At 47.2% G+C, this 24,834-nt stretch overlaps 1 protein-coding gene and 1 long non-coding RNA gene across 2 annotated transcripts in view; one reads left to right on the plus strand and one right to left on the minus strand.

The window, feature by feature from the left end:
• Window positions 1-24,834, minus strand: part of Asic2 (acid sensing ion channel subunit 2) — a 1,069,830-nt gene that overhangs the window by 319,209 nt on the left and 725,787 nt on the right. The gene's annotated exons all lie outside the window — the stretch shown is intronic.
• Window positions 23,926-24,834, plus strand: part of LOC131917493 (uncharacterized) — a 37,486-nt gene continuing 36,577 nt past the window's right edge. The window contains exon 1 of the long non-coding RNA XR_009380680.1: window positions 23,926-24,260. This is a non-coding gene — a long non-coding RNA (uncharacterized LOC131917493). The remainder of the gene's footprint in view (window positions 24,261-24,834) is intronic.

Genomic DNA, 24,834 nt, shown 5'->3' on the forward strand with positions numbered 1-24,834 from the left:
GGGTTTAGTGGTTTCTGAGATAAACTGGAGAGGGTCCAAGGGAACTGGGGGGCTAAGCTGAAGGTCACTTTAGCTGATGAAGCGCCCTTCTAGATACCCCTCTTGTGATAAATGGTCTCCATCCACTGAATAAACAGCAAGACAAATGCAAGTGAAGGGAAGTAGCACCAAGAATAATCACATGGTCCTCACATATTTTGATTCCAATTCAATGTTGCTTAGCAAAAGAAAATGTGTAGTGAATAAACAAAGATCAACCCTGCCACCATCAAGTGGCAGGTGACATTAGCAGAAGATGGCCTTAAATCTTTTGAGAGCCTTCAGGATACCACTCACGCAGCACAGAAGGAGGGGAGCCCTCCCCTGAGATGCTCCATATGGACCTTTGCAAAGCAAAGGACTCGCTGCTGCCATTATCACTCTGTGCCGGGAATTTCAAGTGCAAGCTAGCTTTCATGGGCAGATGTGAACTTGTGTGTGTGTGCTGTATGTTGATGGGCACATATGTATGTTTGCTGTATTTTATAGCTAGACGGCTTTGTGTGTCTCTTGCTCCTTGTATGCTTGTGTGTATGTTTACAGATTTATGGGATTTTTTTGTTTTGTTTTGTTTGTTTTTCGAGACAAGGTTTCTCTGTAGCTTTGGAGCCTGTCCTGGAACTCACTCTACAGACCAGGCTGGCCTTGAACTCACAGAGATCCACCTGGCTCTGCCTCCAGAGTGCTAGGATTAAGGGCATGAGCCACCACCATCCAGCTATGGGTACTTTTTTAATGCATATGTTTCCTGATACTATCAGGGTCCCCCTTCCTGCCTGCTTCCCTCCTGAGAGTGTGGTCATCCCTGGAGGAATGCAGTGTCAATCTTTCTCTTCACAGGCCAGGTAAGGCTACATTTTAACAAGAGTTGATCATAAACATCTGTTCAGTGTGCTTGTGCCAGAAAGGCCACAGCTCTGTTTGGGGCCATGGAGGTGACTCTTCTTGATGTGGTTCTGTGTAATCTCTTTTGAATATTGCAGATAGCAGAACTTTTGAGCAAAGCCCTGATCTTTCTCATAGCTCCTCTCCATCAGTTCAGGTTGAGCCCGTTTTGATGGATCACCCCAGGGTACTCTAGCACAGAGGGTTAAGAGACAGCCAGGAGGGCCATGCAGGGCGGGGCTACAGAACTGAGCTCGACCAGCTTGAGATGCTGTTCAGGGGTCGTAGAAACTCATCTACCAAAGACACATGCAGAAATCCTGTACAAACAGGTCAGCCAGGGTCATTACTCAGATGTAGCTTTAAGCAACGGGTCTGGGAAGAAGAAGAGATGCTGAGACTAGCCATCTAAATCATGGCTGAATACTGTCTATGAGCACCCATGGGGCCCAAGGCTCTGGCATTTCCTATCCAAATGGTTCAGGACTATTTGGGAGGGCTTACATGTCCAAGGATAGACCAGGCAGGGAGTAAGGGACCTCATGCAGGAAACACTCCCTAGCAGAGGCAGTATAGCCTCCAACAGCTCAGAGCAGCTCCAGTCAGTCCCCTCTTCCTGATTCTCTCCAGTCTAATCCAGGGGTTCTTGCCTGATTCTACCAGCTTCTCCAAGAGCCTGTTCAATTTCCCTGGATGTTTAATTTCTCTCTGGACATTAGCAGTCTAGAACTGAAGCTACTCCAGCTGACATTTGTCACGGACTGCCTCCCATTATAACTGAGTGTTGCATGTATCCTGGCCTTATCTCTCCAACCAGTCTGCTAATTCCCTGGACACAGGAGGAGCAGCTGCTGCTTAGCTTCCTTCCCATGCTGCCCATCAGAAGGTGCTCAGACCAGCTCGTCTCTCTGCGATGTGGCTTCTGAGATTATAAAGCTGTCACACAGGAGAGATTCAGCTCAGGCTCTGTATTCTCTGATCTCAAAATTCTGTGTGATCCTCCCTCCCATGGTCCATAGGCCCAGCCCTGCCTAATTCTGGAGCCAGTGTATCCTCACCACGAACTCTGCCTTATGTGCTCATCTAGATGTGACCCCATCTCTTCTCCATGGCCAAAGCACAGCTAGGCCCTCTGGAGGCCCCAAAGGGCCACAGGAGGCCTTCATCTATACTTTCCTGCTTATGCCCGAGCTGGCCTTTGCCTTTCCATATATATCAAATTGTTCCTGCTCTTCAGAGCTTGGGGTACCTTACACTTCTTTGAAGACTCCCCAGGTTCTTCCATGATGTGGGTAGAAGCCCTATGGAATTTGTTCATGCCTCATAGAGCATTTAGTATATCACAGGGTCAAAATTTGTTGGCATCAAGTGAGGTGTGGTGACTTATGTCTGTTAATCAAAGCATTCGAGAGGCTGAAGCAGAAAGCTCACCTGGAGTTCAAGGTCAGCCTGAATTACAGTGAATTCAGGATAGCCTGGACTACAGAGTGAGAACTTCTCCCAGATAACAACAAAGATTTTACTGATGTCTAATTTAGCTAGCTACATATTTTACTTCCCTACCAGATGGTCAGTTCCTCCAGAGTTGGGCCACATCTTAGTCTCCATCTCCCACATCCCAAGCCCAATATGGAGTGGGTTTTCACTGAAACACTTGAACCAGTCTCCGCACCAGTTGCTAGAGGAGGGAGGTTCTTCTGTAAAGCAGGAGATGCTGATGGGGGAGAAGAGGAGGAGCTGGTTGCATGGTCCTCCAAGACAGGAATGTCACTGCCAGGCTGTGAGAACACTCTTGTGGTAGCACCCAGGCACATGAAGTCAGATGTTGGCAGTCACTGTGACCTGGTAGGCACCAGAAAGCCATGTGTCCCTGACATACAGCCGTGGGAGGCAGATGCTAGTGGGGAACCGTCTGTGCAGCAGAATTGACTGAAAAGCCTTTATCATCACTATATAAACTGAGTCATGGGTTCCGTTTCTCTGGGTCTCAGTTTCCTTGTCTATACGTCCTTACCTGTTAGGTTTGGGATGAGGGTCTGATGAGATGATACTGGATCTTTCCATGGTTTCTCCTTGCACTGAACCCTGTTTGCATAGATTAACATGTCATGAATTGGTGACTTCAAGAATGCATTTATTTATGTCTAGTTAGTAGACAGGGTTCTCTTTGAGAACAGACCTCACGTCTCATCTCTCTGTTCACCTATGTATTTCCATGTAGTGCCAATACACATTTGTTGAATAAATAAATGACCACAAATTATTAGTCTGAAGGATCCATACCATGATATATAGCAAAACTTCGTTTATTTAGGATTAAGGACAGAAGCAAACTGAAAGAACATTTTAAAAGAAAAACTTAAAGAAATTTTATAAAGAACTTTCCAAGTTAGGAACCACTGAACTCCCAACTACCAGAGTGTTCACTGCTAGAGGTTATGACCAGGGAGGCTGTCTTGTACAGATAAGGCTAATTTGTAATTAGTAAATGGCTATTTGCATTCAAATGCAGCAAGGTGCTCAGGTTGTTTTTAAAAAAAGGCTTTGTTCTCCAGAGTGGACAAAACATCAGTCCTGCAGCATTGGAGATTAGCATTTTTTATAGTAACATTCTTTCATGTTTCTCTCCACATACAGTTACTGAGTTCTTCTGGATCCCCAGGAGCTATGCTAAACCCAGCACAGATTAAGGCAAGGCCTTCTGTTCACGAATGCCTTCTGATCCAGTGAGGGGTAATGGTCAGTAAAGAAGAAAACCATGGATGGGAAGTATGGAGCCGAGATTGTCTACAGCAGGGTCGGCTCCAGACCTTGCAGCCTTGGCTATATTTGATGAAGCAGCCAGATCACAAGGACAGTGAAGCTCAGAGAGAAGGAAGAAGTGGTTCAGGGGTCCCGAGGAGGACAAGCACTACAGTCAATCCAATAGTGGATGGGGTGGGAGTGGGGGAGACAGGACTGAATTTGGAGAAGGAAGGGGAGAATGAGTTGTGAGTATCACAGCTCCTGGGTTTAGATTTTGCTCTCAGCATAAAAGGATGTAAGCAGGGACATGGCGTGATCTGATATATGTCTTTAACAAATAGCTCTGGCTCTTGTGTAGGGACCAGGGATGGAAGGATGCAAGGATGGAAGCAAGAGAACACTGGGTTAGTGACTCCAGCTTTCTCCTCTGTCAAACCATCCCTGTTGCTTCTCCCTGGGTCAGGCCTCTACCCACCTGCCTCATCGTGTCCTAATAGAGCCACCATCTCTCAAATGACTTCCAACTCCTCCTGGATGGTTTTTCAATGCCTGGGCCTCATTTTCTCTAATAATCCCTCCCTCACCTACCACTTCAGTTACCCAGATCCACACTCGCCACCCTCCATCGTATTGTTGCTGATGGCTACTTGACCTCTGAAGACTGCTCTGCTCTAAGACCAACTTCTCAGCCTACCAGACCACTAAGAAAGGCTAGGGGCTTAGAATAAGGTACTCACAGCCAGGCTGGAAACATGGAGTCATCATTGACATTTTCCAATGTATTTCTGGAATAGAACCAACAGCCTTAATTGATCAGCTGGCTGGGGGAGAGGCCAAAGAGGCTCAAAAGAAGAAATCAAGGAGAACTCTTAGACATTTGGTTTGCCATAATAAGCAGTGGTGACACTTCCTGAAATGGGAAAGAATGGAGTAGGGGGAGCAATTGGGGATTTTTGTCAGTGAAGATGTGCGTGCACATACATGCTTGTGTGTGTGTGTGTGTGTGTGTGTGTGTGTACGTGCACACATCTGTGTGTGTCTCTCTGCATGTGTCTATGTGTGTGCCCATGCACATGAATTAGGAACAGAGTGTTTTGGCATCAAGCGTTTTGTTCTGCCCATGCAGATTCTGAGAGCCCCGTTAGACATCCACATAGAGATGTCAAGTCAACCATCCACTGCATATTGCAACTTGAGCTCTGAGAAGTGATTAAAGCTGGAAATATAGATCTAGGGGTTATTTGCATATAGATTACCAAGGGTGAGGGATGTAGATAAAGAAGAGAAAGAGGCCCAGGCAGAGCCCCGAGGCACTTGAATATTTAGTTTCAGCAAAACTGGAGGAACCTGCAAAGAGCTGGACACAGGGCCAGTGACTTGGGAGTGGACCCTGAGTGGGAGCCATTTCTAAAGCCAATAGAAGAGAGTGCTCTAGAGAAGAAGAATGAACAGTGTCCACTTCTGAAGAGGAGTCAGCCATGTGAGAATGGAGAGGTGACCACCGACAGCCTTGGTAGGAGGTCTGTGCAGTGGTGGGTTGAGGTGGAAGATGAGGTGGTGCAGAAACGGGGGCCTGTAGAGATACCTTTTATTTGAAGGAAGTTTTGCTGTGAAAGGGATTGGGAAAAAAATGGAGCAATGGCTGCAAAGAGAAAAGGCTGAGTGTGCAGAAGGCAGTGAGTCTGAGAACAAGCTTGTCTGTCCAAGGCAATGATTCTGGAGAGATGGAGGAACAGGAGGTGCACAGGAGGCAGAAGAGCAGCAGCAAGTTCTTTGGGCTAGAGAGATGAATGGGGTCCAGGACACACACAGAGGGGTGGCTTCTGAAATGAGCAGCAACACTTGATCCATAGAAACAACAGGAAAGGCCGAGATGGTGGCTTTCAGTAAGCAGTGCAATCTCAGAGTGCCCATCTAATTGCGTTCAAGTATGCAGGGAGGACTGTGGCTGTTGTGTATGAAAATGGAAGTATTGTGGGGGGAAGGATGTAGGAGTTTGAGTAGACAGTAGAAGGTGTGAAACAGTCATTTTGAAGAATAGGCCAGTGAACTTGCTGTGAGAGTGTGGTGGGATTGCCAGGCAACACCAAGTGCCTCTTTCAGATTCCTGGCTCTGAATTTGAAGTTAGACCCATTCGCATGTACGTGTATATTTTTTCCTCTGGCAACTCAGAGCAAGTGGCCAATCAGATCTGACTGAGCTCAGGGCTTGCCCTGTGAGTCAAGAGGAGGCAGAAGTGGCGAAGAAGTTAAGAAGCGTTTGGCAGAGAATGATTATGATGCCAGTGTGTGCCATCAAAGAACGGTAGTGAGCACTGTGGCTAAGAAGTGTGGGGGTCTTCGGTTTAAACAGCTTTAGGATTACTGGTACAGTTCTTCCCGGAGTGAATGGGCTGGGAGGATGAGAAGTTGGTTTTAAAGTAGATACTTAAAGTCAAGAGTCTTCAAAAGTGAAGCAGTCATCAGCAACAATAAAGTTGGGTGGGTGACTGTGGAGCTGGGTAGTTGAAGTAGTAGGTGAGGGAGGGATTATTGGAGAAAATGAGGCCCAGGCATTGAAAAACCATCCAGGAGGAGTTGGAAGTCATTTGAGAGATGGTGACCTAGGTAGAAGTAACCGGGATGGTTAGACAGTGGAGAAAGCTGGAGTCACTGATCTCTAAGGAAATGAGCTCTCTCTGTCTCTCTCTGTCATTGTCTCTGTCTCTGTCTCTGTCTCTCTCTCTCTCTGTATACATGAGTGCCAAGTGCAGGTGAATGCATACACTTAAGAAGTAAGGGAAATGTATAGCCTGGAAGCAGTGAATGGGAATATGGAGAAGAGCTGCCTTACATCAGCCTTGGCTTACAGGAAAATCGAAGGAACATAGCCTGTACTTAAGCCATGCCTGGGATGTCTGGAACAGGCTTTAGTTAAGGCATCAGGAGGATGGGGCACATTCAGGGACAGCTGAAGGTGTTAGGGTGTTTTCTGCCCATATTGTCCCAGAGGGCACAATAGAAGGCTGGGGGGTTTAGGAAATTGAATGACATTAGGACATACACTGAGCAGATGGGAATGAGGTTCTGTGATGATGGGCACCGAGAGTGCTTAGGTTCTGGAGGAGACCTCCAGTGGGTAGAGTTGTGAGTGAGCTGGAATTTGGTACAGTAGTCTCTTGGGAAAAGCTGAGTTCAAGATAGGCTCTTATTTGAAGTTGACTGTGCTCAAGGGAGCAGGGTTGAAGTCATGTGTTTTGCAAGAGTGGACTAGGTCTAAAGCAGGGAGCCAGACTCAGGGATCTCAGGTGTTGCTAGATCCCACCAGTAAGTTAAGTAATTAGCAGGCTGGGCTGGGACTGTGGAAGCCAGTCAAGGCCTCTAGATCTCCAAAAGACAAACAAATACCCCAGGGGCCCTGCACAAGTGCAGATTCTGATGCCTGAGAAATTGCTTTTCCAATGTTTTCCCAAGCGACAATCTTGTTACTGGTCTGTACCACACTTTGAGTAATAAGAACTGGAGAGCCCATGGTAAAGGGAATACTTTGAACCACACAGAACTTAGTCACTATTTGCTCTCTCGTCATGAGAAGGAAGACAGAAGATTATCTTCTCTCTCTCTATTGCTGAAGAAAACCCAGAACTCTGGGCGTTATGGGAAAGCATCCCATTTAAAATATGGATAACCGAAACAGTGTCAAAGGGAGTGGAGCAAAGCAAACAGGTACAGGGGCTGAATTCCAGAAAGGCATCAGCTAATGATTTGTGATGGAGAAGAGAGGAGGGTCTTGTGGGGAAATGGGGCACTGGACAGGGAGCTAGCTATTGTGGGCTGTGGAGCTCTCTGGGCCATCCGGAACTAGAGGTTAGCATTCATCTGGCAACCTTGGAGTTTTCTCAGGACCCAGATGCTGCACCGTGAGACCGTTCACTCCCACCTCTGCTAGAGTGACGCTGTTTCTCAGGTCAGGAACAGCCCCTACCTGTCTCCCCTACCTCTCTCCCACTGGCTCTGAAAGTGAACGAGCTGGCAGAGCGCGTGGGTCTCCTCTTCTGCTTGTTTTGTGAAACACCATGAAATCTTGATATATTTAATTCCATTGTTCATACAGGGAATGTGTTTTCTAGAAGGAATAAAGGCCAAATTACACACGCACACGGGTGGCGGCAACACAAATAGAAAATGATGACAACATGAAACGTTCTCAAGGAAACACATTCCTGGTTTTTTTCCATTAGCGTTTATTCCCACTTTTGTTTTGTTTTCCACATCACCTAGAGCACTCACTAGCAGATGAGTGGTACCAGGCACCCAATGTTTAAGAACAATTTATACATATATAAAAAATAGCCCTCCATACAGGGAAAATTCTCTCCATTAAGCTAATGTGTTCTGGGAATTGGAACATCGATGGCTCTATTTTCATGGTGGAAACTGACTTCTAGTAGGCCAGTGTTTTTAGGAAAACTGAATTTTTTAAATATCACCCATTTCTCAAAGTCTGGGTGGATACTTCAGCATCTCTGTGGAGTCTAAATTTATAGAAGCATTTTATTGGATTTATTTGCCATTTGGTTGTTTTGAGACTGTCCTGGTTGGTGGGGTTACTGTTGGTTTTTTTTTGTCAACTTGGTGCGTGCTAGAGTTACCTAGGAAGAGGAACCACAACTGAGAGACTGTCTGCATCCAGATTGCCTGTGGGCAAGTCTGTAGGGCATTTTCTTGATTGATGATTAGTGTGGGAGGGTCCAGCTCATTGTGGGTGGTCCTGGGGTAATATGCAGGCTGAGCAAGCCATGGAGAGCAAGAAAGCAGTCAGCATTTTTTCCTTGGCCCCTGCTTCAGTTTCTGCCTCCATGGTTTTATTTGCCCTGGATTTTCTCAGCCACAGCATGTGATCTGAGAGAGTTGCAAGATGAAATAAACTCTTTCCTCCCCAAGTTGCTTTTGGCCATGGTGTTTCTCCCAACAATAGAAACCCTAACTAAGGTATAGGCAGAGTCTGGCTATCTGGACAAAGTTGACCTTATCCCATGATCCTCTTGCCTCAGGCTCACCAGTCCTGGGATTCTAGGTGTGTCTCTATGTCTGGCTTCCCCGTTGAATCTTCTTGAGTTGTTTGTCTCAAGGCTGACATGTTGTGTTCAAAACATTTAGTTAAGTCCTCATAATCTGCTGTTTCAGATCAGTGTTGGGCATGTCTGTTTTACTGCCCAGCCAGAAGCTTGTCCAGGCCTGGATGAAGCCTTGCATTCCCAGAGAGCGAGTAAAAAGCAGCAGGTAGCATGAAGAGCAGTCAGTCCCTAACTTCTGCAACTGAGGACCTTGCCCACTGCTAATGGCCCATTGAGTCACAAACAAATGAAGAACCTGATTATATTATTACTTCTGTCTGCAAAAGCAAAACAAAACGCCCCAAACAACAATGAAAGCATACATACATATATATACATGTACATACATACATACATACATACATACATACATACATACAATACAGGGGGACATTTCTTCAGATCTGCTGCATTTCATTGTTCCCTGGGAAACAGGACCCTTAGAGTCTAGGGTTTGTCTCGTACAAAGTATTCCTTCTTCCCCTTCTCTCCCATCTCTGTCCCCCCTTACTCTTGAGGGGAGCCCAGAATTTCTACTCTGCTAGTTTCTGAAAGAGAGACTCTATTTGACTGAAGAAAAAAAAAGAAATAAAGAGGAAAGGATACAACTGCTCCTAGGTATGGTGGAGGAGAAAGTTTATTGTAGCTATGTGGGAGAGCATGGCCAGAGGCAGGGACACCTGGGAGAGTCCAGACTAGACATGACCAGACTGAGCTGGGTCATGTGGGGAAAGGGGGAGGGGAAGGGAGAGAGGAGAAAGGGGAACCGGTAGCAACAGCCAGAAGGCCCAAAGGTACAAAGTGGGCTGGGCGTGTAACCGAAATGGTTGGATTGTACAGGGAAGAGCAGCACAGGCCCCTGCAGTGTTCAGGTTGCAGGAGGGATATGTAAGCCAGGAGGACCCTGTAACAGGGAGGGACTGAGGGATTCAGGGAGGACCAGGAGGCCAGTGTCTGCTTTGATATATTAAATAGGCACCTCAGCCATTTGTCCCAGAGTTTGAAACCTAACACTATTTCCATTGCCCTGCGGGAAATAGTGTCGGAAAACCCCGAATTCAAATCTTGGTCCTGTTACTCATAACCTGTGTGACTAAAGGTATTTAAAGCCTCTAAGCTTCAGCACATATTTCAGGCAAATGAAGATAACACTAAGTTCTACATCACAGAGTTTGCACCGAGGGGTCAGCTCTGTTAGTCTCGTCTTCAGTTTCTCCACTGAAGACCACTCCAGCCTTTCTCGGGCAGCCAGACGGAGCCCTTCTGCAAGCATTAGTTCCCAGGCGGAGATGTTTCCCCACAGGTCTAATGCCTTGCCATCATCTGCTCCTATTTGTGTGGTGCTGCAGGGATGGGATGGTGCCCACTGTGTACTTTTCTCCACGGGAGCCTCTCTCAGAGGGAACCCCTGCCTCTTAGCAGTGTTCTCTCCTCTTATACAGACTGTACTCAGGCCTTGTACCTTCCCCCTCCTCCGGGCTGTTCCCGATGTTATGAAATGCTCCACCATAGAAATGTGCCCATAATGCAACATTATTTCTCAGATAACATTTTCAAGGGACATTAAAGTCTCAGGGGGCCTGGCACCCGGTATTATGACTCTGGGACATTGAAAAGCTTCATGGAGATTTCCTTTTCTTGATTCCTGCACTCAGAACAGGGAGGGAAGGGATAAAGAGCACTAACATAGGACACAGACGGAAAATGTCAGAGGTGCTGGAGTACCTGGTCCTCTACCTGCCACCTACCAGCCCGTGTGACCATCGGAGACCATGTGACAGCGTGCAAGTTTGATGATGGTTCAGTTTTTTAATCTTCCCTCCTTCTGCCAGGCCCCAACTTCCTCTACCCTCCTGATACTTTCTCTTGTGTCTCCTGTGTGGTCTTTCCCTTTGGAGTTTTGTCCTGTTCTCATCACTTCTTTCTCCACTCCCTGGTTGCTGATCCCATTTCACCGTCCTCCCTCAGGATGGATCCTCAGGCTTAGCCATGGCTGAAACCTTCAGCATCGTGCATTTGCATGTCCAGCGTCATCTCTACCTACACACTGTGGCGGTTCAAACAGGAATGGTCCCCGTAGACTCAAGTGTTTGAGTATTTGGCCCATAGGGAGTGGCACTATTAGGAGGTGTGACCTTGTTGAAGGAAGTGTGTCACTGTGGGGCAGCCTTTGAAGTATCATATATGCTCAAGCTATGCCCAGTGAGACAGTCTCCTTCTGCTGCCAAGCCATGCCCAGTGAGACAGTCTCCTTCTGCTGCCTGTGGGTCAGGATGTAGAACTCTCAGCTCCTTCTCCAGCACCATGTCTGACTGCATGCTGCCATGCTTCTCTCCGTGACAATAATGGACTAAACCTCTGAAACTGTAAGCCAGTCCCAATTAAATGTTTTCCTTTATAAGGGTTGCCATGGTCATGGTGTCTCTTCACAGCAATAAAACCCTAAGACAGGCATCTTGCAGTGACTTCAAAATTCATTCACCCAGGCCTGAGTGTACAGCCTCCCCTGGCGGCTGATGCTTCCTGATGTGCTATCTATCTGGTTGCCATCCCCCAACTCTCTGGAGGACTGACAGGCTGGGAAATTTACCTAATGGAAGCACCCAGCTAGGACCTTCTGTGGCCTCTGCCTTGGGTGGAAACTCCCTCACCTGCTACTCCTCCAGCCTCACCCTATGCCTTTTCCCTCTCAGCTCTACCAGTTTCTCCCTGTCTCTCTCTCACTTTCTTCTCTCCACATGTTTGCCCTTCTCTCCTCTTCCCCAGGGTGTTTTTCTCCTCATCCAGGAACACATTCAGATTCATTCTTCCTACTATCACTTCTTTTCCCTTTCCAATGGAGGACACCCCCTACTCCCACCCCCACCCCACCCCCGCCGAGGCTGTTAGCCAAGGTCCTCAGAGCATCCTTCCCTTCAGCGGACTGCACCATTCATCCTCCCATAATTGTGACCTGACCACACCCATCACTACTGTGGACCTCTGATCCCCCACCTCCCACCGCTCTGTCTCATGCCTATGAATCTATACTCCATGCATTCTTGCAGAACTATACTTTGGGTGCCTTAAAGGTACAGACAAATATCACTTTTTCCTTTGCTGTTCTGGAGGGCAGAATGACCCCTTCTCCTTGGGAGTCCTGTGTAATTTTGAGTCAGTCTACAGCTCTGGACTTCATTACAGAGGTGTTTGGTCAATAGCCCACATGAAACACTTGCTCTTCTCAATCACTCTGACCAGGTGCAGGGTCCCATCAAGGCTATACTGAGCATGTGTATCCTGCTTCCCTTCAAGCTTTCTCCCAATGACAACAGCCCATGGTTATCTTTGAATTCACTTATTCACATCCTCTCCATCCCCACTATTCCCCAGGCCACATTCTCTTTCATGTGGACCACAGTGAATGGCTTTTCACTGCTCATCTTGCCTCCGTTGCAGACAATGTGAATTTTTTTCTATGAAAATAGGAGCAAGCCTATTAACTAGTGATTTCCTGTTGCTCTGGAGACAGAGACTCAAACTCTCAGCAGGGTGTGTCCCACCGTGGCTGCCCCTCTAGCCTTACCCCACTACCTTCCCCTTGATACTTGCTATCCTGCAGTGAGCTCTAGACTCCTTCTGCAGTAAGGCCCTCATCTGTGCTCTAGGCCCAGGCTGTTCCTCTGCTGGGACCAACTCCTTCCTCCAGCTTTCTCATGGGCCCACTGGACCTTACTCCTGGCCTCCCTCCTCCTGATTCTATCACTCCTAAGCAACTCTGAGTCTACATTCAGCATTTACCTTCATTTGCCAGCCTTGTCAGATGGGGGACATCTGCCACTGTCCTCTCCTCTGCCTTCCTCCCCACACACTGGGAAGGCACTCGGCAGCACACCTCTGAGGGGCAGATGCTGTCACACATGTGCTGCCTGTAACAGCCCGGGGAAGAGCCTGCAGGCGAGAGATGCATCTCCTTCATCTTGGTTGGGTGTATTACATCATTCATCTGGGTTAGGTATGAGTGCATCATTCATGAGTTCCACCTGGCAGCAGATAAAGCCAAAAGCCTGTCCACAGACACAGGAGAAGCACAGGGCAGTTTGGGACCAACGCCTTGCTGAGTGAGCACAATAAGGCAGAGCTTTGGTTTCTGTGGTTTGTTTTCCCGAGACATTCCTTGGAGCAGGATTGATGGGGGGTGGGGGCTGTTACAGGATGGGGAAAGACTTTAAAGCCCTGGCCTTTTGCTTCCTGAGACATAACTGTGCATTTCTTAAATGCACAGCTTCTGGGATAGTAAATTATTTGAATGTAGGGAGCATATTTTGTCTATCTTTGGTTTCCTTTAGCAAATAGTAGAAAGTTTTGTAAATGTTTGCTGAATTGGATTGAATTTATCCCAATCATAGCCTGAGCCTTGGTAAAATTCACTTATTCATTCAAAATTTCTCAAATGCCTACTGTTCATTCATTAATTCACTAATTCACTCATGTAGCATTTACTGCCTATCTGCTAATTACCGGCCGATGGAACTACAATTATGAAACAGGCGGACAGTTCCGTTTGCGGAGAGCTTCCTATGTAATTGAAAATCGGGAACCGAGGCAGAATAATCAATGCTGAGCTAGGAAAGATCAGGGGGTGAGGAGATGTCAGAGAAGGAGAAATGGATCTAGACCTGGGAAGTGATTTGCAAGAGATACAGCCCCCTACACACACACATGCACATACATACACAAAGGCTACTGAGTGGGAGTCAACTAGGCATGGGGGACAAGCCCAGCATATTAAAAGCCAAACCAAACCAAACAAAAGAAAAAAAACAAAGCCTGGAAAACAGCATGTAGAACCATCAGAGAATCACCACCACCACCACCCCACCCCCCACCCCTGTAGGGAAAGAAGTAGCTCCCTGGTGCAGAATATCACTAGCCCCTGCCATTTCCCAGCCTGCTCATAGCAGTGTGGGAGCAAAGCACTTCACTAGTCTTTTCTATTGATGCTCCAGGCCAACCCTATGAAGCTCTTGCTTTTTTTTTTTTTTTTTTTTGAATAAAATTCAAGAAAACTCAGGGACCTAAGGAATCCTGTCCAGGTCAGCAGAGGGGCCAGGTTTCAGACCCCTGGCTCAGGTTTTACCCTCCCCAGAGGCACCTCCAGATTCTGGGATGTTGATGAGGCAAGGTGTCCACACTGGCAGCACACTCCCAAGGATGTGAACACAGTCCGCTGCCCTGGGTTCTCTGGCTAGCCTCCATTGACATTCAGATCTGCTGTGGCAGCCCCATTAGGGAGGTAAGAGGCCTGAAAAGGCCACCTCTGCAGGCAGCACTTTGGGCCACAAAGCGTGTTAACCTCTTGTCTTCACAGTATTCAAATGAGGCCTCCAACTGTTGTGCTCAGGGCCAACACCTGGATGCATGATTTAGAAGTGCCCTGGGCCTGTAGAGCATGAAGGCCTCATTATGTAATTAGGTCTTTGGAAAATGAGCGATTATTCTTCAATATTGCAATCAGAGGGCTGGGTGCAACTTAGAGATCTGAGTCTTCTTACAGATGCTAGCGCTGCTGCGTGAAGGCTGTCACAACAAGACATTCCCCAGGGAGGCCCAGTCTGAGCAGGGAGGGACTGGAGCTTCTTTATCTCCCAACAACCTTGGGGGTTAGGGACAGTGCAGAGCAGTGACCTCAGACTTGAGCGGGCATCAGGCTCTCCTGGGAAATGAGAAAATCTATTGCTGGGCTCTAGCTCCAGACATTCAGGTTCCATGGGTCTTGAGAACTTCTATGTCTAGCGAGTTCCCTGGTGATGCTGCCCTTTGGGAGCCACACTCTTCAGAGTGAATTCAGACAGGGCACCCTCAGCCTCCATGAAAACTCTCGTGACCAAGGCTGAAACCCTCACTCCCCACGGGCACATCGAGTGTGCAGCTGAGGCACATGGTGTAGCGAGGGCAGGGGCAATAGATGGTGTTAGTCTTACTCTTCTTCCCCCACCCCACCCCCACCCCACCCCCCACCCCCGGTCCCAATTAGGTTTAATCTTCCATAACAGAAGACTTGCCAGGTCCTTCATCTTATCTAGATCCGTACCCTCTTCCTGAGTACCAAGCTGGACTGTGTCCACCCACTCTCTAAGTTGTCACATCAGGTTCAGCCAGGATCCATACAGAACCCTTTCAAGGCTGGCTCATCTATGCCCTGCCGCCATGTTTTGCCTCCCTCCTGTGTATGAAACGTCACTTCCAGGGTGATTTAGGAGCTCATGAGAATTCGGGAGTCTGAGTATGATGCCTGTGGAGAAGTCATCTGTGAGCTAGTCATCTGTTGACCTAGGACTTTGTGTTGTGTGACCTCACTGCCGTTTGTGAGTGTGTCAGCCCAACGCACACTCACGACCGTAAGAAATTTCTTAAAATCTAAGCAAGGTTTTAAACAGCCTTTCATCAGAATCGCTTGATTCCTAAAAATGCAAATTCCTTCCCCTTACCCCCGCCCCTACTGGAAGAGTCTCTGGCAACCTTTTTTAGCCAGTATCCCAGGTAGCTGTTATGCTCACGGAAGCTTGACAACCATACACATTTTAGATCTGGGGTCAGTAAACTATGGGCTGCAGCCAAATGTGGCTCACCACCTGTTTCCGTACAGTCTGGGAGCAGAGCGGATTTTACATTTTTAAACGGTTAAGAAACCCAAAAAGGGCACAGTATTTTCTGACATGTGAGAAGTTTACTGGAATACAGCCATTCTCCCTCGTTCGTATTGTCTTTGGCTGCTTTTGGCTTCCCGTAAAGGAGTGGAATCATTGTGACAAGCCATATGGCCCGAAGTCTAAAATATTTTCTCACCAGCCCTTTATAGGAAAGGTGGGTGACCACGTTAGCAGGGGCAGCTGATGAATGTTGATATGTAGTTTTGTTTTCCAGACCTAGGGACAAAGAAGACCTAGAGTCTTCTTTGACATGAACCTGGGAGAGCAAATATCATATCTCCCTCCTCCTTTCTTCTTTTTTTTTTTTTTTTTTTTTTTTTTTTTTTTTAGTAAATGTTCATTTGTTATATGCAAAGTGCTGGGTGTTGAGTTACAAAGGAGGATGTAATAGGTGAGTTATACATAAGTTTGACAATTATGCTTTCCCATCACAGTGGCACTTATTATTAAATAAAAGGCTGAACATTAGTTGGTCCTTATTTACCAGACAACAATGCTACATGCTATTACACAGGGTGTTTGTAGAAGGCATCGATAGGAAGTGCTTATGCTTGGAGACAAGAGCACCCACTGAAGACTCTTCATTTTATAAAACTAGAAAGCAGTAAAGACTGAATTAAAAGCTATTACAACCAGCCAGCTAGACGACTTCTTCTTCTTCTTCTTCTTCTTCTTCTTCTTCTTCTTCTTCTTCTTCTTCTTCCTCTTCCTCTTCCTCTTCCTCTTCCTCTTCCTCTTCCTCCTTTCCTTCTCCTTCTTCCTCTTTCTCTTCCTCTTCTTTTTCTTTGTTTTTCGAGACAGGGTTTCTCTGTGCAGCTTTGGAGCCTGTCCTGGAACTTGCTCTGTAGACCAGGCTGGCCTTGAACTCACAGAGATCCTCCTGCCTCTGCCACCTGAGTGCCGGGATTAAAGGTGTGCACCACTACCGCCCCGCTCATATTTTATTTTTTAACATGGAACAATGTAAGTCAGTTGGAGAGGAAGAAACATCCTCAAAGGACGACAGGAAGGGGAAGGACTGGAGGTCATTGGTCATTGTGCTGTGGTGCTAGAGATTGAACTCAGGGCTTAGCTGTGTTAGGCAAACGCTCTACCCCTGGGCTCTGTCTCCATCCCTTTCTGGAACCCATCTGGGTCTGGGAGAGAGATGATCTGGATATATCTCAACAGCATGACCTTGGCCATGTGGCAATCTTGATGCTCCAATGACTAGAACAAGTGAGAGCCAGAGAAGCTGGGGAGATGCTAAGGGGCTGCCCAGGGACACAGGAAACTCTAACAGGAAGTCAACAGGCATTGATTCCCGAGAGGCTGAGCCTAGGTTAGTGTGTAGGTATGCTGGAAGGGGTTTCTAGGGAACACCATTACCTAGGGTTAGGTAGGAGCCAGATTTAAGGTTAAGAGGGGTCCTCTACATCAGTGTTATGAGGTTCTGTTATGAGGTTCAGGATTCGACCTTAGATGTCAAGAGAGCACTCATAGTTGCCTACTTTTTCTGAGATTCTAGCTCTGGAGAAGGTGGCTAAAAATCAATACCAAAATCACAGCAAGTTCAGACAAAAATGGAGGTCAAATGGGGGTATGCTCAGGGCTCGAGAATTACCTAAAATTTGATTCTCATCATGTTCCAAAACCTGCTCCCTTGAAGTCAGCTATAGACAGCCATCTAATAAAGTTCTAGCCAAAAGGATAGGAAAGAACTCGTTCAAGGAACTCGTGGGGGAAGTTCCTTCAAGAGGGCTGACTTAACTGTTGCTCTTTTTACCTTCCTGTTGCCTCCCAGAACATAGATGTGATGGGTGATGCTTGGCCTATGAAGCAACTTTGTGAGTAGAAGAGTGGGTTGGGATGATGGGACTGAGAAACAGGAGCCTGACCCTCTATTCACCATTCGAGCCTTTGGGTTTGCCTCTCTCCTCTTTTCATCTTGTTTGAGCCACTCAGTTGTGAGGTTGTCTGTTATACAAAGCTGTTCTTTGTCCAGATAGACACACTTCCTCATGTAAGATCATTTCCCAGCATGCAGTGTGTGTGTCACTAATTGCAGACAAGTGAACTTCACCTAGCCTGAGCTCAGACATTCATGGGGCCATGATTATGTATTTGTTATAATATATAGTCAAGAAAACATAGTCAGTAGCTTCCAACCTGTGATTACATGGCCAAAACTCAGGTTGGCATTTCTATGTAAAAAGTAAGTCAATTTAAAATAAACGTTGGGTACATAGAGGATAGCCAAATCACAGGAGTGGCGGTGATGGCGAAGGCAGAGTTGGCATGACTGGATGGCATTCAAGTGGTGCCATGGGGAATGATGGGAAACCAGACTCACTTCACCTCATCCCCAGCATGCACTCTCTAAGCAGCTATGGTATCAATGACAACACACACAGCCATCTCCCTGCAGAATGTCCCTCGCCTCTGCCTAGCCCACCTCTCACCTCTGAACAGCAGCAGCAACAACAATCACAACAACAACAAGTCCCTAGACCCTTTTGTGTTCCGTCAGATTTTCTAATATGCATCTTTCTTTTCAAAAGAACATGTCACTCACACACCCACTTTTAATACTTTCGTTTTGGGAGTTTTATCAAACCAAGCCTTTGGTCTCTGTCATTTTACAATCCTGCCTTGGTCTCTTCCTCACACTGGCTCATTGGTTGGCTTCCATTTGGTGTGGCTTGAAATCAAAGGAAACTGCTCCCCATACAAGAGCTCTATAGCTGCTTGTTTCTCCTGAGAAGAAATAGATTTATCACGTGTGGCCAGATGGAGCCTTACCCAGAACTTGCCTCCTAGGGATGGGAAGAAAGAAGAATTCCCTGAGCATAACAAGCATGGTCACTCTGGGGACTTCCCACTGCAGGTACCACCTTGATCTCAGCTTTACCACAACTCAAGTAAAAACATGGAGATCTTGCCTATTTTGGGGAGAGGGTTCTGAGTGCTTTGACTCTGTAATCTGAGTCTCTGCCTCACAGGGAAACCTGGGACACTTGAAGTCCCCCATAGCTTGAGTTTAAGAAGGATGGTCTCTTCATTTTCTACTCATCAACAATGATTGCAGAAATTGGGGAAGTGCTGGAGGACAAGGGGCTCCAGTTTTGGATGCAGGATAAGTGGAAGGTTCAAGAACAACAGTGTCATGCCCTGGTCTCATTCAAATGAAGAGTGGTTTTGTGGGACCTGGGTTGAGACAAGCGAGGGAGTCAAATGGGAGGTGGTGGTGAAGAGAAAGAGAGGGAGAGAGGAGGAAGGAGGGAGGGAGGGAGGGAGGGAGGGAGGGAGGGAGGGAGGGAGAGAGAGAGAGAGAGAGAGAGAGAGAGAGAGAGAGAGAGAGAGAGAGTGATTGAGTAAAGGGCAAACCCAAGTATCTCAACATGAATAGGCTTTTACAAAGTGGTCCTGAGGGTGAGGTGGGGTTTGGGTTTGGGTGTAATAGCCAAATTATTTAGTATACCTGTGGCCTCAGGTTAGTTCTGTTGACACCCACGGGTTGCAAATATTAACAATGAACTAGAAGACTGACTTTGAAATGGCTGGAATCTATCAGTGTAACCTCTGTCGGTGGTTGTCATCTTACTCATTATAACCCCCAGTGTCATACCTGAGCCTTGAGATAATAACAGTGGAAGTGAGGTCAAGCTAACATCTCATTTATAAGTGAAATAACTGAGGTTTGCAAGTCCTTGCCAAGGTCATACTGATGATAAGTAATAGAATATAGCATAGATGCCCGGCTCCCAATTTCTGAGTCAAGGGCTCTTTATGTCAGCCTAGTGCCTCTGCAGTTTGTGATTGACAGGGTGAAGCACCTGGAGTCCTTGCTGGCCTCACTGAGGCAATCCCATGCCTCTCCTCCTAACTCCCACTCTTCACTTCCCATTGTGTACTTGGCATCTCCAACGGGTCTACAGGTACTTGAGTCTTGGCATCTCCTTGACCTTTGCTTGCCTTTGTTACCCTCCATTTGCTACTTTAATTCTCTCATTCCCTCCTAGATGAATTTTATTGAGCAGAGATGTACAGGTTGGTGCTATTCAGCACATGTCATGCCCCATGTAGCAGAACTAGGTGGGAGTGGTGGCCACGCTCACTTTCCTCCTGCATATATTGGCTGGATCCCAGCTTCTGTGGTGGACACAAGGTGAAACAAGAACTCCTAAGAGGGCCCAGCAAGTGCCAACTGTGGTGGCTTGGATGAGCAATGTGCCCTCCAGGCTCAGGTACTGGAATGCTTAGTTCCCAGTGTGTGGTACTGTTGGGGGAGGCAGTGCTGCCTTTGCTAGAGGAAGTGTATCACTGAGAGCAGGCTCTTAGAGTACACAGCCTGGCCCTGCTTCCTGTTCTGTATCTCTTCTTTGAGCTTGTGGTTGCAGATCTCATCTCTCAGCTTCCTGCTTCTGCTGCCAGCCTCCACCCCTCCCGTCATTAGGGACTCTCCCTCCGGAATCTTTAGCCAAAATAAACTCTTTCTTCTACAAGCTGCCTTGTGCACAGTATTTTATCTCAGAAACAACAACAACAAAAATCAATGACTGCTTGAAGATTGGAATGAATGAGATGATCTAGCCCCTCCTCCCCAAAATGTACTCCAGTTCACCAAAGTTTTGTATGAAGTTCTGAGGGCTTTGAAGCCCTTGAGACCTATCTGTAAATACCCCAATCTTCCATGGTCTGTTAAGAAGTGGACATGTGGTGATGGCAGTGAAATAATTAGACATGAACACAAGGCAAGAAGTTGAAGGACACCTGCTTGCTGCCAGTTTAAAATCAAGATGGGAAGATTGGAGTGACATCCAGGGAATTCAGCTTGGAGGAAATGCCCGGAGTACCAAATGGTTCAAGGCAGGGACTGGTGAGCAAGAGGGTCCTTTATCTCAAGAATGGAGAATCTGTATTCTTGAAATGGTCCTGGCCACACCTTCCTCGGAGTCACAGAAAGCTGGAAAGATGAAGGATGGAGGGTCCTGTCCACCTCTGTGGGGTCTCCTGCCCCTCAGGGGAGGGACTTTACTTGCTAACAGAGTAGGGCCTCTTGGAACACGCAGTTTAGTAATCCCCAGAGTCGGCTCTAGCTTCTACTGAAGAAACAGATGGGAGAGGCAGGTGGGCCAGGAGGAAGTGGTTTGACAGCACCCTGAAGGTGGGATATCCAGTTCTGAAATCCCTCACCTTACACAAATAGACGTCTTAAACTGTATCTCTATGAAAATTGAAGACTGATAAGGAAAACCCTCTTCGCCTAATGGCTTTTAGACTACTTTCAGAGAGACATAGCTCCCATTTCCCCTTGATTTAAAATCAGCAGTTGCCTGATATATTGTTCCCTAAAGCATTTTTTCCTCCAAAGAAAGAAATGTCCAGAAAACCAGCTTTTCAGTGTCCCCATAACGACATGGAAATAAAACAAGAGTGCTAGAAATCTTTACACTTTAAAAAGACTCCATTTCCCAAACGGAGACCCTTCAAATGTCTCTACCGACTCGCATACACGCCAGCAACTCAAGCAGGAGAAGCACACGAATACAGAATTGCTAGGTGCACTTTACGGCTGGAAACCATGATTTGGAGATGTTAAGTGACCTGCCCAAAGCCACGCAGCAATCTCACTGCAGAACAGGTGGCTGTGAACTTAACATTGGTTTCTATAGGTGAAAGCCAAGGAGAACTAATATTTTGTGAAATCAGGGTGGCTTACGATGTCAAGATCCTCGCCTCTCCCCAGCACCCTTGTCCCTGCTATGCTGTGAGGCGGTATCTGTAGACACATCGGAATCTGAATTCCGTTCTGGCATTCTGAACTACACAGTCCCATCTCTCCACCCCCCCCCCCCCCCAGGTTATCTGGTCTCTGCTGGTAGGTCAGTTGGGTGCTGCTCTGAAAGCTGAGTGTTGGGAAAATGAGCGAAATCCAGAGGCAAGTTGTCACGGCAACAGGGGAGCAATGGCTGCTCTCAAGTGGTCTATGACTCCACAGACGTCAGAGGGTTTGCATATTTGCTGCCCATCTGGGCCCTGCCAGCTTCCCAGCATGTGCTGGGAGAATGTTAATGCCACTCCCTTCTTCCTCCTGCCCTCTCCTGAAGCAGCCACCTGGGGCTGGCACCACCTGCTGCTAGCTGTCAGCTCCCTTAGCAAATGGCCAGGAGCCGTCTGCAAAGCTGCTTTCATTGGCAGCTTTCTTGTCTCATTAGATAGAAGACACAGCATGTCTCAGAGATGGAAGTAATCACAGAGAAGTTCCTGACCCAATACTTCTGTTTGACTTGTGGGGAAACTGAGGCTGAGAGAGGGACGGTGACTTATTGAATATCACAGGGTGGTTAAAGGGCACTAAAGGCCGGAACAGGGACTCCTGGTCCAGTTCCCTTTGAACCCTTTTTGTTTTTTCAGTCAAGGCAGAAAGACTAAGAGGTCTTGGATGAGCTGTTGTTTTCTCTGGGCTCGTTTTCTATTCTGTTAAACCATGGTTTAGATTCCACGGTCTAAGATTCTCTGCAATGTTTACAGAAATGACAGCACATTCTTTATGTCTCAAAAAGGATCGGGATGGGACTTCTCAATCAAATCCTATACTCTCACTAGTTTTGGTTGGTGCCTTTACAACAGCAAGGGTGGTTTTCAGGAGCCCATCAAAGGCTTGCCTGTGACGCCCCGCTGCATTATGGAGTCCTAGTCACTCTGCAGCCCTCCTTACAAGTTCCTTGTCGCCATCCTAAATCCCCAGGCAAGTGTCTAGGTTTATCTTCCTAAATCCAGATGATCCTCTATCCTCTTCTTGCTCAAAACTCAGCCACAGGTATTCAGGATTGATGCCAAACCCTTCAGAGGAGGATGTTAGGCCCTTTACCCGAACGGTAGCATCCAACACCTTTCATCACCTTCCCTCCCATTCTAGTTTGGTTTCTGTGGTTATGATAAACAATCTGACCAAGAGCAACTTGGGAAGGAAAGGGTTTATTTGGCTTACACTTGTAGGTCAGAGTCCACTATTGAGGGAAGTCAGAGCAGGAAATCAAGCAGAAAACTGAAGCAGAGACTGTAGAGGAATGCTGCTTGCTTGCTGGCTTGCTCACAGGCTCCTGCTGTACCACCCAGGGCCACCTGCCTAGGGAATAGTGTTGCCCACAGTGGGCTGATGCCTTGTATATCAATTAACAAGCAAGACAGTCCTCCATGGACATGCCCATTAACCAATGTGATCTGCTGCAGGAGTCCCTTGGCGGGTGACTCTGGACTGTATTAACTTGGCGAGCTAACTAGGTCACCTCCACTTCCACAGACATCTGTGATCACAGTGTTTCTCCAGCCTGCTTGGATGTCCCTATCTTCATACATATGAAAGACTTTTCTCTTTGAACAGCCCCTCCTTCCTTCCCACTTCCCCTAGCTTATTCCCTCATTCTTAGTCTCCTTGGGTGCTTCCTCAACACTGAGGGAAGCCTTCCCTATTCTCCTCCAGCCCAGCCCCTGGTTAGAGTTATGCCCATGCTGCATCTTCATGTTTATGGCCTACCTCTGTTGTTGGGATGCAAACTCAACTTGGGTATTGTTTTCCTTTGCCTCCTACATAGTTGGAATATGGTTGATCCCCTGTACAGCTCAGGTTGAAACGTGGTCCCCAGTGTGACAGTGTTAAGAGGTGGTGGGACATGTAGGAGATGAGTAGGCTTTTGAGAGGGACTCATGGTGTCCTTATGGAACTGGGTTAGTTACCTCCTGTGACACAGGCTCTGTAAAGCGAGACTGCCCTGTAGCACGAATCTTAGAAGTTCTTATTAATAAAACAAACTCGGAACCAAGTATTGGGGTGAACACTGGAAGATCAGAGAGACAGAACAAGCCACAGCTAACCTCACCTGGCCAACTTCTCAGCTGATCTTGTTTCCTCAGACTGGATGCCTCTGAGTCCTCATCCAGAATGAATCTCAGCTGAATTGTGCTGCTCCAAAGCCTGAAAGCTTAACCAGCCAAATGCCTAACCAGGCCAAAATGCTTCTAGTTTCTGGTCCTTATGCCTTATATACCTTTCTGCTTTCTACCACCACTCCCTGGGATTAAAGGCTCACTTTCTGGGATTAAAGGCGTGAGTCACCATGCTTGGCTGTATCCTTGAACGCATGGATTTCTGCCTCTGGAATGCTAGGATTAAAGGCGTGTACTACCACTGCCTATCCTAAGTATCTAGTCGCTTTTCTGTTCTCTGATCCCAGATAAGTTTATTAGGGTACACAATATTTTGGGGAACACAATACCACCACACTGCCCCTTGATGTTGACTCTCTTCTGCACATCCCTGCTTGCCTTTTTGTTCTTGTCATGAACTCATGCAGCACAAAGGCCTAGAAACTGAGCAGAGGCTGATGCTGAGTTTAAACTTTCCAGCTTCCAGAACGTAAAAGCTGATGAAATTGCCTCTCTTTATATAGAACCTATTCTCAGGCATTCTATTGTAGCCACAGAGATGGATTAAGACAGCTCCCAAGTATCTCCTGTGGAATCTGATGTGGAAGAGGCACCTAGGTACTATCTGTTGAATGCCTGGATAATGGACATTGACTATTGGATGTTTATTAGAAGAGCATGATCATTATGGACCTCTAGGGAGTTGTCAAAAAATGATTCCAAGTTCAAGTCATGAGTGTGTTAATCAATGGGTTTGCCAGGCTGTCAACTCTTGTTTACAACAGAAGCCGTTCCTAAGATGCTCAGTGGCCAGAGAGTCAGAAGATCCTCTGCTGAGTCTTGATTCCCGGGGAAGTCACTGTCTCTGAATTTTAGTTACAATGACAGGCTTCAGGTTAGTGATTTCTAAAAAGCCTTGCTTGTACGTTTTATTTAAAATTTAATTACAGCCGAACAGTGAGAACACAGGCATGGCAAGACTCCCCCGAGGTACCTGAAAGGACCTCCCGCTAAACCACACCCACCAAAATACTTGTTATTTGGATTGCTTTCCAGGAACTGTCTCCATGAGCCAGAATGAGTGGGCAGATGCCACAGGTCAGGCTCAGGGTGGTGAGTCAAGGCAGGCTGTGGGGCAGGAGGGGTGGCTGAGGGCAGAAGCAGTGAACAGGTTGGCAAGGCTGGTCTTCCAGCAGAGGCTGTCTGCTGCATCACTGACCTTCCTGTTGGTGGCATAGAGACATCAAACACCAGCTGTGGAGCCTCGCCCTTGAATGGCACTGGGAGAAGCTTACTGCTGTTCATTCTTAGAGGGGACCTCGGTGATTTCTTCACAAGCCCTCCTTTCTGCTGAGTCTATGCTAGGCTACTCCCTTGGAGGCACCATGCTCTGCCAGGCCTTGCTCCTCACCTGTGCCACAGTCACCTTATTTTTCATATCTTGCTGCTCTTCTACTCAAGACTCAAAA

This window comes from Peromyscus eremicus, chromosome 8a, assembly GCF_949786415.1.
Source record: "Peromyscus eremicus chromosome 8a, PerEre_H2_v1, whole genome shotgun sequence".
Lineage (NCBI taxonomy): Eukaryota > Metazoa > Chordata > Mammalia > Rodentia > Cricetidae > Peromyscus > Peromyscus eremicus.